This window comes from Triturus cristatus, chromosome 3_1 (genome assembly GCF_964204655.1).
Source record: "Triturus cristatus chromosome 3_1, aTriCri1.1, whole genome shotgun sequence".
Taxonomy (NCBI): Eukaryota; Metazoa; Chordata; class Amphibia; order Caudata; family Salamandridae; genus Triturus; species Triturus cristatus.
In genome coordinates this window covers 926,854,629-926,857,951 of record NC_140583.1, presented here as the reverse complement: position 1 = coordinate 926,857,951, position 3,323 = coordinate 926,854,629, and positions in this window count along the sequence as shown.

Below are 3,323 nucleotides of genomic sequence, written 5' to 3'. Positions count from 1 at the left end.
TACAAATTATTTCTGAACAGTAATGCAGTAATTCCTTTTTCAGAAGTGGATGTTGCCAAATACAAAACTTTGTTAGCTAAGGAAGCCACTGACTTTGAAAACGAATGGCTCTTAATTAGAGGCCCACCACCCCAGGCCAGAACAAGTACCACAGGGCATCCAGAGTCAAGTTCTACTTCAGAGCCTGAGAGCAGTGCGTTTGCCTCCCAGCAGTCACCAACACTACCAGCAATAACATCAACAACAGCACCAACAGGATCATCAGCCACATAAAAAACAGTAACTGATTGGTTTCTACGGAAAGGGTTTTGTAAGTCCATGGCTGATGCAAAGGCAAAAGAGGCCAAGCAAATCGGAGCACCTCTGAACATTGAGCGGATGGTCCAGGCCTATCTGGATGACACAACAGAGGTTTCATAAAGCAAAGCCCATTGGTGTATTGGTATGGGAAAAGAAGCCAATGGCCAGTGCTCAGCAGGCTGACGATAAAGTTTCTGTTTTGCCCTGTTGCAAGTGTCTCTTCTGAGTGTGTTTTCAGTGCTGCTGGTGCCGTTGTAACTGTGAAAAGGACCAGTCTCTCGCCCAAAAGCGTGGAGAGGTTAACCATGATCAAAATGAATCAGCACTTTATACCACCGGAGTACAAAATACATGAATCACAGCAGGAAGAGAGGGGCGACTTTGATGACATAAGTAGTGGGTTACATGACCTACTTCTGTCCGAACCACCAGAGTTTGAGGACGAGCTCCTCTTCCCTGACAACTAGGCTTTCAAATTGTTACTTTCTTCCTTCCTTTATTTGTGTATGTATCTGTCTTTCCCTATTGGAGCTGCACCTCTGTGCATTTAACTGTCCACTCTACTCCTCAGAGTCCTGCTCCATCTTGCTGACTCGCCCTAAATACATTTCCAGCAAGCCAGACATTGGATGGAGATGGAGAATAGTACAATAAATGTTGCCTCTAACAGTCCCCCCATAAGAAGTGAAACGTGACTATAGCTATCTTCCATTTTGTTTCCGATCCGAAACTCATCACTGTCAGAAGGCTAGGCATCTGATCTGACAGCCAAATAGAATAGGAAAGAAAGGTAATGAGTAATGAATAATGGCATGCATTGCATTGGATGCTTGCTGACTCAGAGCGAATGTGCATGAAGTTGAACTATACTAGTTAATCTACAAAGTAAAAGTGACTCAAGTGACAGTCAATATTTCCTTGTTGTTTAATATCCACATTGTACTCCTACTACTGCAGGTGCAGGCCAATATCCGTTGCAATTTTTTACTATGGAATATAAACTTAATCGGAGTCACTACAGATTGAGTTGGCGTTGGACAACATGTACCACACGTTCATGATGATGACTATACTATCTTTGCACGCAGTCAGTCAGTTGGATCAGAGATGATTGATGGAATAACTGCATTTCATGAACTGGCATAAAAGGTAAACACAACAATTCAACAAGAACCACAGCAGACCTAGGCTACATGTCCGTGTGGTGGTGGAGTAGAGTGTAGTGGTATGACTGACAGTGGTGCATTGATTTTGTCACTTGATTTGGAAAATGCTAGCTTGCTGAATACGCCTTTTGTCTGGCTCTGTCAAAATTTAAGGTAAATGGAGGTTGGGTCACGGCCCGGTGCCGTGGACCTGTTCTGTGCTGGCTCCTGTCCTGTTGTTGTTGTAGCTTAATGTTGTAAATAGAGTAGACACGATGTATCCAAGCGGCCTCAGTCTGAAAGTGTTCTCTCAAGAGCCTTGTCTTCTCTTCTTGCACTCCACCGTAATTGATGCTTTTTTTAAATTCAGTTATTTTTCAATACCCCTTTTGTTTTTCCATCTACACTTACAGGCGGCCTTTACCCTGTGCTATACTGGGAGAAACAACTCACACTTACCTTACCAATTCGTATCAGGCAGGCAGTGGCACCCAAGATGGATGTGCAGAGTGTCCATGGAAGGGAGGACCAAGATGAATGATGAGATGCAACTCCACAATTGGACCAGGATAATACAGTAACTTTAGTATCATTCATCATTCGTCTTTTAATTTATTTGATTCCTTTTTCCTCTTCAATCATTACGACTGTGTGTTGTGTTGATTGTTTGGTAATTGATCCCTACAACTATTTTTTAATTTTCTTTGCTAGCTTTAAAAGTAAGCCCGGTACAGCATGTAATTTGGGTCTCTCGGAGGGCATACAGGAAAGGTAAATTTCATATGAATATAACTGCTGCCCTGTACTGTCTAATTGTGTAATAGTAGTTAGTAAGTACTACTCATTAACCATCAAGTTATCTTCATCATCATGCATGAATTTCCTTTTTCTCCCTTTATAGATTTATTAGATAATGGATCATGGTCGTCTTCCAAGATTGTGTTTTACTTTTGTTGTGTCCATGTGTACTGTTTTTCTTTGTCAAACCTTTCCCCAAACCCCCTTTCCCATCTATTCATCAAACCCTAAACCTCTTCCCCCGGGCTGTGTGATTTATATTGAGGTGTGATGTGACTACATTAAATGTACACCAACAATTGATCACACGCTTGCTGGGACCGATGTGTTGAAAGCAACACTAATTCAATTTCAAGGCAGGGCAAGGATCTTATTCTGCTTGCCCACCCATGCTCAGTCTATGTACAAGCCAATTTTTTGTCCAAAGGGACCCACCTAATACATCATAATTAATTGCCGGCATTATTTGGATTCATCATCAACATCCTACCACACAGCAGTAAAGGTTACGAATTATGATTGTGTTAAGTGACTCACTCGACACAACTACAGTTTGTAACTTCTTGTACTAGGCTGCCCCTGCCACCATAATGTTTTATTTTACTTTAGCAGTTGCTATACTGTTTGTTTCACAGTCTTCTTCTGTACTGTACTTTACTTCATTCTACTACTCCTCCCACAGTCTCTCTCAGGTAAGTGACTGTCGCTTTTTTTTCATTTTTTTTCAAATGGTAGTGCCAAAATCTACTACTACCTCCACAACCATGGCATCTTCTCCATTCTCTTGGGAAACCATGCAGCCATCGCTGTGCCAAACTTAATCATCATCAATCACAGACAAGATAAGTTTGGTGGGAGGTATAATGGACTAGGAGGAGAGACTGACAGTACTAGTAGGACAAATAACTCAGTGAGGGATACCGCATCTATCTGTTTGTGTGTTACAAAATCGGCAGATTATTTTAAATCAAGCACTGACTGCGGGCCTGCATCAGCAAGGAAACCATGTGACGTAAATTCGTAAAACAGTAACACACCCACAAAATATTAACATCGTGTGTTTAAGAATAAAGATAATTT